The 13,715-nt window shown below is 42.1% G+C and overlaps 1 protein-coding gene and 1 long non-coding RNA gene across 6 annotated transcripts in view; one reads left to right on the top strand and one right to left on the bottom strand.

Annotated features, from left to right (window-relative positions):
- Nucleotides 1-2,386: 2,386 nt before the first annotated feature.
- On the bottom strand, nt 2,387-3,655 carry LOC149305213 (uncharacterized). The gene is made up of 3 exons (XR_016271766.1): nt 3,524-3,655; nt 3,145-3,379; nt 2,387-2,425 (listed from the first exon to the last, which is right to left on the bottom strand). It is a non-coding gene; the product is annotated as an uncharacterized LOC149305213 (long non-coding RNA).
- Nucleotides 3,656-7,279: 3,624 nt separating this feature from the next.
- The window catches only part of KCNS3 (potassium voltage-gated channel modifier subfamily S member 3), a 58,041-nt gene continuing 51,605 nt past the window's right edge, over nt 7,280-13,715 (top strand). For 3 of the 5 annotated variants that reach the window (XR_016271779.1, XM_089477832.1, XM_089477837.1), the window contains exon 1: nt 7,726-7,811. The gene's annotated coding sequence lies outside the window, so the exon portion shown is untranslated. Of the gene's footprint in view, nt 7,503-7,725; nt 7,812-10,762; nt 10,897-13,715 lie in introns of those variants that run through there. The other 2 variants (XM_089477834.1, XM_089477833.1) reach the window with 2 other exon arrangements.

Genomic DNA, 13,715 nt, shown 5'->3' on the forward strand with positions numbered 1-13,715 from the left:
CCTGTACAACTTCTGCTATCCACGAGAGGACTCTTCCATTGATACTAGCTCAGCCACACAAAAGCTAGGAATGAATATATCACATGTAGTATAGCTCTTATTCTAGCAAAACTGGAAGAAAATTAAAGTGGTGCTGGACACCATAGCACCTGCCTGGAAATGGCAGGCACTTTGCGGTGTCCACTTATAAATGAGATTCCAGACAGAAATCAGCTAGTGCTGCCAACAGGGAGTGCATCTACACTGTCAAAATAATGCAGTTTGACACCACTTTAATTCCCATGGCTTCATCCTACAGAATATGGGGATTTGTAGTTATATATGGCACCAGCATTTTTGTCGAGAAGGCTAAAAACCCTGTATAACTACAAATCCCAGGATTCCATAAGATGGAGCTACAGTATTTAAAATGGTGTCAGACTGCATTATTTCTGCATTGTTGATGCACCCAGGAAGATATTGCTCAACTAGCTCTTCTTTACCACATCACGTGTGCATGCATGAGTGTGTTTGTGAGTGCACCTGTGTGAAAAAGAAAAAGATGAAGGAGCAATACATGAAACTCAGCTAGAAGAGAGTTTGAAGTAGAAGCCAGCATCTTCTGTCTCCCCAAAAATTCTATGAAACAATTTTGTGAAAATGGTTAGGTAACAAAAGCTTCACCTAAAAGCACCTTCAGATGATATTTGCCTTCACTGTGCTCCTGTTCATACATATGCCAAAAGAGTAAAGATTACAAAGACACATTAGTCATTTTCCAATGCTGTCGAAGCACAGCCAAATAAAACCCAGTAGTGAAGAAGTTGGTATCTTGGGACACTGTGATTCACAGGACCGACCCGAGACATTTTTCCAACCAAGACAAAGTGGTGGCACCTCCCTAAGCCATCCCAGCAACCAAAGCCAAGTTATTTTGTTAACATTTTACAGGTACTTCTTCCTTGTCACTGATAGCAGCCCCCTTTCATAATACCTATAATCTGCAGCCTGAGTTGGCTGCTTCACTGTGCCTCGTGATGGGGATGACCCTGAAGATCAGAACATTTTATCCACATTTCCACATTAGGATAATAAAAAAGAGGGGAGTGACTTATTTCCATTATTTATAAGAGCAGAGTGGGAATGTGATCAAATGTTTTTTTCTGTCTCATTCTCTTCAGCAGCACTTTGGAAACAATGAATCCAGGTTTTGATACATACCAGGTTTTGATACAGATTTTGATAAGCATGAGGTTTATGTACTGAGGTCCAAAACGCATTTCAGAAACAATCTAGTTTGAGACTGCCTGGGCTCACTGCTAGGGAATCCGGGGAATTATAGTTTATTGTAGCACCAGAGCTCTCTGACTGAGAAGGCTAAATGTCTCACAAAACTACAGTTCTCAGAATTCCCTAGCATTGAACTAGGGCAGTTAAATTAATGACCTTAATATATTAGAAAGCTGGGCCAAAGCTAACAAAATGAATTTCAACACGGAGAAATGTAAGGTACTGCACTTAGGGTGGAAAAATGAAATTAACAGATATAGGATGGGTGACACCTGGCTGAACGGGACTACGTGTGAAAGGGATCTGGGAGTCCAAGTAGACCATAAGTTGAACATGAGTGAACAGTGGGATGTGGCAGCTAACAAGGCCAAAGCAATTTTAGGCTGTGTCAATAGAAGAATAGTGTCTAGATCACGGGAAGTAATAGTTCCAGTCTGTTCTGCTTTAGTCAGGCTCCACCTCGAATATTGTGTCCAGTTCTGGGCACCACAATTTAGAAAGGATGTTGAGAAACTAGAGCGTGTCCAAAGGAGGGCAACCAAAATGGTGAAGGGTCTGGAAACTATGTCCAATGAGGAACGACTTAGGGAGCTGGGGATGTTTAGCCTGGAGAAGAGAAGGTTAAGAGGTGATATGATAGCCCTGTTTAAATATTTGAAGGGATGTCATATTGAGGGGGGAGCTAGCTTGTTTTCTGCTGCTTCAGAGACTAGGACCCGGAGCAATGGATGCAAGCTCCAGGAAAAGAGATTCCACCTCAACATTAGGAAGAACTTCCTGACAGTAAGGGCTCTTCCACAATGGAACACACTCCCTCAGAGTGTAATGGAGTCTCCTTCCTTAGAGGTCTTTAAACAGAGGCTGGATGGCCATCTGTCAGGGATGCTTTGATTGAGAGTTCCTGCATGGCAGAATGGGGTTGGACTGGATGGCCCTTGTGGTCTCTTCCAACTCTATGATTCTATGAAAGTGGTCTCAAACCGGATTATTTCTGCAGTGTGTTTTGGACCTGAGTTAACTGCCCCCTCCTTCCTGCTATGATACCTCAAGCCTCAGTTTAGTGTCTGTAAACTTGGACATTTATCAGCTTACAATAAAGAAAAGGAGGGATCTACCTTTCTTCAGGAGAGAACAGCCTCATGGTGGAAAAGGAAGCCTGTTTATAAAGATACATGAAAGGAAATGTTAGATGTAGTACTGGGAAAGAAAAATACACTCTGTGAAGTTGAAAGTTTTCATGGCGGCATCCATAGTTTTTTGTGGGTTTTTTGGCCTATGTGGCCATGTTCTAGAAGAGTTTAGAAGGAATGAACTCTTCTGGAACACGGCCACATAGCCCGAAAAACCCACAGAAAACTATAAAAGTACGCTTTGTTTATTTCACATGGCTCAGCATCCACAAAACAGAGGATACTTTTGACAGGTAATCTATTTTAATATTAATATTAATTTAATGTTATGAGCTGCTCTAGGTCCCAGTCTTGGGACAAGTAAATAATAGTAATAATAATAATAATAATAATAATAATAATAATAATAATAATAATAATTTTGCAGGGCAGAGCAGAACCATTTGGGAAATTCTGAATGGAGCAGTAGGTGAGAACCTATCTGAACGTAAGGTTAAGTCAGATAATACTATTCAGAGGAACTTCTGTTATCCATGCTCAGAGTTCACTGGCTACTTTTATCATTGTTGGAACTGCTGCCTGTTTGGCAACCGAAAAAGTGAAGGTGGTGGGAGTACCATTCTGGATACACACACCCCTTTTAAAACAACACAATGCAACACAGACCAAAACATGATCTACACGATCTGCTGCCAAAGAAGCCACTGCAGCCCCCTTGGCATCCCTAGTGGGATGCTGCTCTCACCTTGCTCTGCCAAACAGACAGCAGCTCCAGCAGTGTTAAAAGCAGCCAGCAGAGTTGGACATATCCTCCGTCTCATGGATGCTGAGTTGTGCAAGGTGAACAGAGTGTGCTTCCCTTTCTCAATCTCTTCTGAAACATGCCTTCCGTAGTCCTTTTACCCTTGGTCCATCTGGCATGTGCGCTTGTGTGGGGGGTACATGGGCACAAACATTGCACAAGGACCTCTTCCATGTCCCTGATGGTAAAAACACAGTGATAAGAAAACAATACTTTGACAATAACCAGGATCTGCAGAGGTAGTTCCTCGCTCTGCCTCATGGTAAAGGATAGTTCTGGAGATCAGAGCAGTTCAGAAAAACACACACAGACAAATACGCACAGAGTCCACACTGCCAGGCTTTTAGAAGCGCTTCTCCAGACTGAGCAAAGTGGTGAGAAAACAATCCTGGGCTGCTCTTTTTGCAGGAACCATGATCTGCAGGGGTAGCTGTCTCACTGCGCCTCATGGCAAGGGAGAGTCCTGAAAGATCAGAGCAGCTCAGAACATCAGAAAAACAAAACACACACACACACACACACACACACACACACACACTGCCTAGGGGTGGCTCTCCAGGCTTTCTCCCTCTGAAACATCCCTGCAGGGATGTCCTAGACTGAACCCAGGACTTTCTGCAGGCAAAGAAATTGCACAGGGTGTGTGCTGTGCCTGTGCATCTTTGTGGGCATGAGTAGGGAGGGAGGGAGGAGGGTGTCCAAGGCATTTTGCTGCCTGAGGCAAAGGACAGAAAGAAGAGGAATGGAGGTTTAAAAGCCTTCCTCCAGCATTGTGGACCAGGCAGTGCCTCCTCTGCCTCACCTGAGGACACAAGGCAAGCAACACAGCTTGGCCCTCCAGCACCGTCCCCACAATATCTGCCGCCTGAGGATGGCACCTCACTCTCCCTCAGACTGGAGCTAAGGTGAGTTTCTTCCAACAAACAACGATGATGATGAAGATAGATGATGATGATTGATGATTACAGGTGATGACAGGTGATGATGATAGATGATGGATAGATGGATGATGCTGATGATGATGATAGAAGATAGATGATGATAGATTATTATTATTATTATTTTCCAACAAGCAATGCTGCTGCTGCTGCTGATAGATGATAATAATAGAAAATGATGATAGATTATTATTATTATTATTATTTCTTCCAACAAGCAATGATGATGATGATGATAGATGATGATGATGATTATTATTTTGTCCTCCCCTTGGTGCCCAGGTGCATGTTTCCCCAAAACTTCTTCTATTTCCTTGGCTACTTGGAGTCTCTTTCTTTTTGGGTGGGGAGGGGATGCAGCTCAGTAAAGGCAGACTTTGGAGAGCAGGGTTCGAATCCTAGCTCATCATCCACTGGGCAAGTCACACTCTCTCAGCCTCCGAGGAGAGCAATGGCCAAACTCTGAAGAAACTTGCCAGGATAGGGTTGTCTTAAAGTCATCATCATAAATTGCAAGCTGACTTACCTGGAGGCAAGGGAGTGTCTCATATATAGTTTGCAAGCTGCCCTGATTTGTTTCAGAGAAAAGCTGAAAAGAAAGGGCAGCATGAAGGCACCCAGCAATAGAGATCCCACTCTTTTAAAGGAGAGGAATGGCATCCAGGGGGACACTAGGAGGACCCTGTGGCCCTCCAGAGGTGGAAGGGGATTGCAGTGCCCATCATCCCCAGCCAAGGAGGACCAAGCACCGCCAAATGGAGGGCATGCAAGACCAAAAGAGGAGGACACGAGGCAATGCAAGCTCAAGACCCTGCTGCTCTAAAGGGAGGACCTGAGAGGTAAGGAAAGGGAGGAGAAGGGGAGGGAGCTGTAGTTCCTCTTCATGGGGTGCCCTCCCCCGCCAAGGAGGACCAGGCAGGGCCAAATGGAGGACCCCCGTGTGGGAAAGGTGGGCAGGAGGCTGGAATGGAGGACGGGTCCTGGGAAAAGGAGGACACTCCCCCCCCCCTTTTGGGTCACCTTGCATATCAATGTGAAGGCAGGCTGCTTGGTCCTGCTCCAAAGGAAGGGCCCTTGTGGCATTCCTCCTGGCAGAAGGTTGGAATGGAGGACGGGTCCTGGGAAAAGGAGGACTCCCCTGGGCAGCCAGCTTTCCCCAGCCTCCCCGGGCTAGTCCCAGGGACCTCTCCCCCCTCAGCCCCTGAGAGGCCAGGCCCAGGAGGGCCCTCCTTCCCCACCCACACAGAGCCAGGCCTAGCTCATCCCTCTCCCTCTCCCTCTCCCCCCTCTCTCTCCACACATCTATATAGAGATATCCAGGCAGATATCTAATCTATATCTAAATAGATCTATATATCAATCAATCAATCAATCCTATCTGTTGATATATCTATATAGACCTATATATCTCTCTCTCTCTATCTATCTATCTATCGAAATATCTCTATCTATCTATCGAAATATCTATCTATCTCTATCCTATCTATAGAAATCTATCTATCTATCTATCTATCTATCTATCTATCTATCTATCTATCTATCTATAGAATTATCAATATAGATCTACCTCTATCTATCTATCTATCTATCTGTAGAATTATCAATATAGATCTACCTCTATCTCTCTATCTGTCTATCTATTTACCTCTATCTATCTATCTATCTATCCTGTATATCTATATAGATCTCTCTCTCTCTCTATATATATATATATCCTATCTATATCTATACCTATCTATCTATCTATCTATCTATCTATCTATCTATCTATCTATCTATCTATCTCTATCCTATCTACAGATATATCTGTATACATCTATCTTTCTACCTATCTGTCTATATCTATATCTACCTACAGATATAGAGACAGAGTCTATCGACATCTATAGACATCGATAGATATATACTATATAGATAGGTAGATGTATTTGTTGGTGGCGGTTGTGCATCTTCAAGTCCTTTCCAACCTATGGTGACATTAAAGGGAACCCTATTATGGGGTTTTCTTGGCCAGTTTCCTTCAAGGGGGGGTTGGCATATGGCCATCCTCTGAGGCTGAGAGAGTGTGACTTGGCCCAAAGTCTCCCAGTGGGTCTGGTGGCTGCTCAGGATTCGAACCCTGGTCTCCAGATAACAATAAAAGTGGAAGGGTCTGGGAGATGCCTGGGGCAGAGCCTCCCTGAGGAAACTCTGCATTAATCTATGGGAAACTCAGACCTGCAGTTCTTGGATTGCTTTGGTGCCAGCTCTGGTGGACCTTTGAGAGAAGGGAGGCACCCTGCACATGCTCAGAGGCCATGTCCATGGCATCTGTAAGTATAGGACTAGCAAAAAGGCTTGCTGAGTGACTTGCTCCTAGGATGCCAGCTGGGATCTGTACACAGAGGTCCAAAACACACTGGACGTTGTCAGACAAGGGAAATTGGAAGTATCATCCAAGGGCAAGCCGAATGCAATCATGGGGTTTAATGTTATTGTGTGATAGACTACCACAATTTTGGGCAATGGCAAGCTATTTTGGGCAATGGGAAGTCAGTTCGAATGCAATTTGAATTCACGCAAATTTGATGAACTAGCGAATTCACGTGAATGTGTTCTGGCCCCACTTTCTTTTCATTCAAAATTAAGAGAAATTCCTCCTGTGTGATAAACTCCACTCCAGAAATAATCCTGTTTGAGACCTCTTTAACTGCCCTGGGTCAGTGCTGGGGAATTCTGGAAACTGTGGTTTGGTGAAACATTTATCCTTCTCTGCCAGATTGGTGCCACAATAAGCTACAATTCCCAGGATTGCTTAGCACTGAGCCAGGGCACTTAAAATAATCTCAAAGAGGATAATTTCTGCAGTGTGGTTTGAACCAGAGATCCTGTTATATCAGAGGACTGGAGAAGAGTAAAAAAAACAACCATACAGTACTTTGAAAAGTAAGGGAGAAAGGAGGCTGATAAAATATTTCTAGGATGGAAGAGTGATAGGGGAATCTCCTGGAAAAAAGTCTTTAGTTTACTGCTTCAGAATTCTGGTCACTATAGGAAACTCCTTTTCTTTTCTTTTCTCTTCCTTTCCCTCTTTCTAGTTATTTAATTTCTGTCCTGCCTTTTTTTTTCAGTGGGACTCAAGGCCAAAAAACCCAAAAAGTATATGGCATGAAACCACTTTAGACTGGAAGCTCTTGAGCTTTGGCCTAAGCAGTTTCCAAAGCTGCTGGTGGTTCCTGCTGCTCTTTAGAGACCAAGGCTTGAGATCTGCAAGGGGAGAAATCAATAGAAACTCCTTCAGATCCCTTTCATGCTACAGAGTTTTGCCCTACCTTTCCAAACAATATTTTTAAGGAAGGAACCCAGGTCGATTTCCTTCCAAGCGTGAGTATACTATGGCCTGCGTATATTCTTTAGTACAGTATGTTGGACAGGGCTGTAACTGCTGCACCGGATGCAGATTGGTTCCTTTCAAACTGATGAACTTCGTGTTTGTTTTCATTAACACCTTCCCTTCGTTATTCCATGTGTGTTTTTAACCAAAGTTGTAGACCTTCCCTTGGCTGCAGATTATTTCATAACCATCATCATCATCATCATCATCATCATCATCATCATCATTGCGAGCTGGTCTAAAAGGTAGTGGGAATCAGGCCCATGTTGGCGCTGGAATGAGCCTTGGTCATACTTCAGGTAAACTCACTGAATCCCCTGCAACTTTAGCAACAACTAGCTTGCCCCCTTGGGTTCAAGTAGGTCTGTTGGAAGATAACTATCTCTAGATGCAGCTTAGACTATTAGGTTAAGCAAAGATAGAGAAACTGACAGCAGTTGTAATGATACTGCCTGGGGTTCATCTGCACTGTAGAAATGATGCAGTTTGACACCACTTTAAGAGGCCGTGGCACCACACTATGGACTCCTGAGATTTGTAGTTTTACAAGGTCTTTAACCGTCTCTGCCAAAGAGAGATGGCACTTCACAAAATTACAAATCCCAATATTCTGTAAGATGGAGTCATGGCAGTTAAAGTGATGCCAGACTGCATTACTTCTGCAGTGTAGATGCACCCTGGGTATAATTGTTAATTCCTGCCGAAATCCAGTTGTTAGCCCCAACTAAAATAGATCCATGAACCAAACATTGTTAAGGCAGCACCTGTGTACGTTCCGTTGATTTTAGCTGGGACTAACAATTGTATTTCGACATCTAATTTGATAGTTTTTCTTATCATTTCATTGTACTGTGTTTTTTTCACATTTTGCTGTATATAGTAGAGATGAGGGGAGCTGTCTCATAAATCCCGAAATATAGAAATAAATGTTGTTGCAAAGTACAAAAATGCAGGCTCAGGCAGATCCCCCCCCCCCCCCCTTGCAGCAACTTCATTGGTGGAGAATAGAAAAAATTCAGAAATTCAGTATGGTGGATTTTTGTCTTTTGTTATTTTTCCTAGCATTGGAAGAGTTGCTGTAACCCATTAGTGCGAAATCCTGTTTCTGCAGCCTTTGGCCCTCTTTCTTGCAATGGGATTGGCATGAAGGCACGTTGGCCACCTTGCTTTGCTGACTACGTGGTCCAGTTTGTCAGCAAAAGTGTTGGGAAGTAATTAATTACAAGAAGAGGCTTTGGCAAAAAACAAAAAGCATTCTTCTTAGTCTGGGAGGAACTAAGTGGGATGTTAAAGAAAAAGACTGCAGGCATGTTTGCTATTTTTTGTCTGTTTTGTAGACGGAAGAGAATTTAACTGTTCAGTTTTTCTGTTAGATGCTCTATGTGCATTTCTTTCAAAAGGATCTTACTCAGCAGTTCTGCACCAGAATTTGGCCAAATTATGAGGAAGCCTAAACGCAAATCTTAGTCCCAACTAGCATAAACTCATTGAATCAATGGGAACAGAGTGCCAAAACACACTGCAGAAATGATCCAGTTTGAGACCACTTTAACTGCCCTGGCTCAGTGCTAGGGGACCCTGGGACCTGTAGTTTTGTGAGATTATTTAGCCTTTTCTGTCAGAAAGAGCTCTGGTGTCACAATCAACTACAATCCCCAGGATTCCCTAGCACTGAGCCAGAGCAGCTAAAGCGGTCTCAAAGTGTATTATTTCTGCAGTGTGTCTAGGACCTTAGTCATGTAACACTTATGTAAGTGCCATTGACTCTTTACTTTATTTGGACCGAAGTCTCTCAGGATCTCCCAGCTAGAATGGCCACTGACTATCCTGGGCTTTGTATGATTCTGGGCTTTGTAGTCTAAAGAAGGAATATTTCCAAGCTCTGTCCCAGATCTACATGTAAGGAAGTTCTACAAATAAATTTACAGGATTTCTAAGAAATCAACTGCATCTTACAATTGTTCTATGTTATTTCCACTGCGTACTTAGCACCGTGCCTATTTTCTTCTTGACAAACAGCAGAAGCAGTGTGTATTTATGTGTGTGGTGCTGCTGCTGGAGATATCTAGAAAATTTTTGCAATAGCTAGTCTCTTTATGGAGAGAGAGGAGTTGTTATTTGCTGAGAATGCATCCTAAATGGAAAGGGCTTACTCCTTCTCTCTGTGCTGCATTCCTGACCTAGCGCCTTTTTAGACTACACATCTATAGTCAGTTAAAGTGAAATCATTGCACTGTAACTGTGTAATGTGAATGGGCCCCTAGATTTCCCATTACCACACTACATGAGTTTTTTCTTTGGGGTAAAAAAACAACAACCCATGCTTTGTGCTAAGGAGGCTAGAGGAAGCACCCCGTTAACATAATAATTTGGTCCTAAATTTTTATATATATATATATATATGATTGTCATCTCTTCCTTGTTTTGTTGAGAAATGCATCAAATACCAAACTCAGAAGTCAGAGTTTGGATCAAGCGGAAGGGTTTGCCTATGCCGATGGTTATCGTTTATGTATTCTGATGTGTCTTTGAGTTGTTTGTAGTGGACATGTAGCCCAGTCCTGTGCAGCCCAATTCTATGAATACTTACTCAGTAGATGCCCATTTTGCTGCCAGCCATGCTAAGTTCCTTACTGGATGAGTGTGAACATAGGCCTTTAGGTTGCCTGTCATCATATGGCAACCCCATAAATTTCATAGTTTTTTTTCTTAGGCAGGGAACACACTGGTAGAGAGCCAGTCTTTGAGCACTGGACTATGACTCTAGAGACCAGGGTTTGAATTCCAGCTCAGCCATGTAAGCCCACTGGGTGACCTTGGCCAAGTCACATTCTCTCAGACTCAGAAGATGGCAAAGGCAAGCCCCATGAACAAATCTTGCCAAGAAAACCCCATAGTAGGGTTGCCTTAGGGTCACTGTAAGCCAGAAACTACCTGAAGGTACACAACAACAATAACAAGAAGGGTGGTCTGCTGTTGCTGTCTTCTGAAACAGAAGCACCTGATATTTCTTGGTAGTCCTTCATGCAAATAACTAGTCAGACCTGACCCTGATTAGCTTCCAAGATAAGATAGGATCTGGTGCCTTCAGAATATTTAGGTGGGTCTGGGAGAGTACTTTGCTGGATTTCCCTTCAGGCTACACTAGTGGACCGATCAGCTTTTCCTTCTGATCTGCAAAGCTGTGTGCAGCCAGCTAGAAGCCGCACTGTGTGGTGTAGCAGTTATGAGCTGAGAGGATATAGGAAATCTAGATTCTAATTTATACAGAAGCACAATACCTGTCGGGTGACATCGGGCTCTGACTTATCTTGCCGAGTTGTTGTGAATATAAAGTAGCAAAGGGAAGAACCATGTACATTGCCTTGAAGCCACTGGAAAGAGGTAAGACTTTTTTTTTTAAATCAACATTAAAAATTGTCATCATTTAACCTGATAGACTCTGAACCTAGGACCAAAATATGATTCAACTCTGGAGAGCAACAAAATGAGTGTGATGGCTTTTGTACACTTTGAGAAGTTGCAACTGAGAATTTTGTTGGGTTCTTTTTTTTAACTTCCAGTATTTGCAAATTTCTTAATAAACTCCATAGGAAGAATGAAAGATTTTTAAAAATTGCATGTTGGAATAAATGAAACTGATTTGTGTAGCTAAGCAGAGGCTTTGTCTTTAAATTCCTGTGCATTAATACAGTAAATGTGTTTGTGGTGCTGTATTAGGTTTGTCACTTATTTTTTTTACCCCTCATTTCTTATCTTTTCCCTGGTTCCTTATCTTTAAACATAAGGGCAGGTGATCTTGTCCATGCTAGGAATATCCTGTACTTAGAGTATTTAGCTAATGCAGATGGTAAGAATTTACTGACCACGTTCTCCAAATTTCTTCATCCATTTGATAGAAAATAGCTCTTGATGTTAGCTGCCTCCAAGTTGACTTTGACTTCACGATGAAGCAGTAATTTGAATGTGGGAGAAAGTGAAGGTGACAGATTCTGTGTCCTCCAGTTGAACCTAAGATATTTGAATATGGATGTGCAGTGGATTCAAAGAAACACATTTTTCTTGCTTTTATTTTAAACTGACTTATTTTTTGTTGTTATGTACTTTCATGTTAAATCTGATTTATGGCAACCCTATCATAAGGTTTTCTTGGCCAGATTAATCCCAAGGTTTGCCATTGTCTTTCTTTTAGGGTGAGAAAGTGACTTACCCAAAGTCACCCAGTGGATTTCCAGGGCTAAGAAGGGATTTGAACCTTGGTCTCACAGAGTCATGGCTCAACACTCAAACTTACAGACCATGTTGGCTCAAGCCAAGCATATCCTCCGACTGTCCCAATTTATCAAGGATAGTCCTGGTTACTCCTCTGTCATTTCCAGCTGCTTTTAAAATGTCCCAGTTATTCTCTCCTCGTCCCACTTTTTCTGCTTTGTCTTCAGCTTATTTTCACTGATGCAAACTGAGTTTAAAGTGCAAACGTAGTTAATACTCAAATAGCAGAGGGAGCGGAGAGGAAGGGATATAATATTGCCCTTCCCAGTAGGGTTAGTTTGTCCACCCCTGCTTTATTTATTTCAGAGTATTGTGTTCAGTGGGGCTTCTGTCTAGGTCAGTGTATGCAATATTCCAAATCAAAACCAATCCCCACTTCATAGCTTGAATTTGGGTACAAAAAACACCAACATTTAAATGGCAAAATATTGGGGCAGGGCTTTTCATATTATGTAAATGACCTGTACCGGTTTAAGTAAGTGACAGTTTGGAAGATGGATAGATAATGCACATGCACTCCGTGTAACTTGTTTTACCACTGAAATTCAGTAGCCTTTATACTCAAATACAATAATTAATTTGTTAATTAATTATTAAATGGCCCCACAAGGCATGCAAGGTGAGCCACTGCTGTTCTGTCTTTGGATCATAAGCAAAGTTGCCTCCAGGAGAAGATATTCCTTAGGACCTCTTTGTACCTGACATGGTTGCAAATGCATATTTTCCACTCCATGAATGTCTAGCATAGTGACCCGTGAACAACCTTAGCCCCTTGTGTTTTGTCTTTCACTCATGCATAAGGACAAATTATATTTTGGGGAGCATACTTAAAATGTAAAAAATAGCTTTAAGAACCCGGTAGTAAAATCTAAGAAAGTAACGGGTTTAATTGCATCCTATAGCTATACGTGGCTACATCTACACTGCAGAATTTATATTTGACACTGCTTTAAATTCCATGGCTCAGTGCTGTGGAATTCTGGAATTTGTAGTTTTGTGAGATATTTATTCTCTTTCTGAGGTGTCTGGTGTCACAAGAAACTACAAATTCCAGAATTCCATAGTATTGAGCCATGGCAGTTAAAGTGTTGTCAAACTGCATTAGTTTTGCAGTCTGGCAGCAGCCTATGATGCTTGTTTTGGGAGTTGCTATTTGAAAATGAAATGCAGGCTTGTGTAGGTTTTTACTTTATTTGAGAATTCCAAGAGCCCTGGTTGACAAAACCTTCTCAGGTCTTGCAAACTCAGGACCGTCACGGCTTCCTTGATTGATTGAATGAATTCATTTCTAATGTTGCATTCCTGCTGCTAAAGGTCTAAATAAATAAATAAATAAATATGAAGACTTTGCTGTGGGAATGAATAGTGTAGAAGACATTTTTCAGCCCAAGGGTCAAACTCAGTTTCTGGGAAATTCTTGGGACCACTTTCCTGTGGTTGACCAAAGGCAAAAAGGGCAGAAGCAAAAATACCAGCAGATTGTTTAAAAAAAATCTTTTACAGCCACTGAACAAGCCTTAGCAGAAGCATTTTAATATTTTAGAATGGAGCAAATACAGAATGCTAAATTGGGACCACTAAAGAGTAGACCCTGCCCTAAAGCCTCTGGCTCTAAATAGATCTTGCCAGGCAAGTGAAAATTACCATGAACACTTTAAGAAGAATCAGTCATCTATAGTAATAAAGAAACAAGAATGCTACTGGACTGTAAAATGGAGACTAAACAGAAGGAAAGTTGTAAGAAGATGAGAAATGTCTGGTTAAAATTAAAGTAATTCTCTGGAGACCAAAGTATATATGAGAGGTCAGAATTTGTCCTGTTGTGACCCTGTGAAGAAGGCAGACTGATCCTATATCAGGGAACATTCCCACAGTAAATGCAAAGACACGCCAATTTTTATTTTTATTTTGCTTTTGCTTTTGGTAGTTAT

This window comes from Sceloporus occidentalis, unplaced genomic scaffold (genome assembly GCF_023333645.1).
Source record: "Sceloporus occidentalis isolate IW3139 unplaced genomic scaffold, rSceOcc1.0.p SCAF_12, whole genome shotgun sequence".
In the NCBI taxonomy this organism is placed as follows: domain Eukaryota; kingdom Metazoa; phylum Chordata; class Lepidosauria; order Squamata; family Phrynosomatidae; genus Sceloporus; species Sceloporus occidentalis.